General features: G+C 51.4%; 1 protein-coding gene across 1 annotated transcript in view; it reads right to left on the reverse strand.

The window, feature by feature from the left end:
* Positions 1-114, reverse strand: part of LOC135199807 (uncharacterized) — an 18355-nt gene extending 18241 nt beyond the window's left edge. The window contains exon 1 of the mRNA XM_064227949.1: positions 1-114. This exon is cut by the window's left edge and continues 165 nt beyond it. The gene's annotated coding sequence lies outside the window, so the exon portion shown is untranslated.
* Positions 115-459: the final 345 nt, after the last annotated feature.

Below are 459 nucleotides of genomic sequence, written 5' to 3' on the forward strand. Positions count from 1 at the left end.
CCCCCCGCCCCCTTGGACCGTCGGGAGCGCTTGGTGCGTCGGAGAGCCTTGGAAAGTGTCCGTTGCGAGGGGGTACGGCGGACGGCTTTGGTCAGGGGTCGACACGAAACGGTCTCCAAAGGCTGGGTTCCCAGGTCCTCCTCCACCTCCACCACCTCCTCCTCCTGCTCCTCCTCCTCGCACGTAGGAACCGCATCCTCCTCCTCCGCCTCTTCCACTTCCACTTCCGGTGTGGGCCATTCCTGCGAAATCGTGAGTGCGCCAAGCGCTGCTGCATTATCACCCATCGGATTTTCCTAAGTCAGTTAACCATTTGAAAATCCGTCCTATAAATTAACATACTTTTCATATTCATATATATATTTATATATGTGTTTGATATTGACAAATAATTTTCAACACCTTCATAAGAGATTTTGCGTTGGTAGTGAACTGTGTACCTTCCAGGTAATCTACGGA

The sequence above is a fragment of the Macrobrachium nipponense genome, chromosome 26 (genome assembly GCF_015104395.2).
Source record: "Macrobrachium nipponense isolate FS-2020 chromosome 26, ASM1510439v2, whole genome shotgun sequence".
NCBI classification, from domain to species: Eukaryota; Metazoa; Arthropoda; class Malacostraca; order Decapoda; family Palaemonidae; genus Macrobrachium; species Macrobrachium nipponense.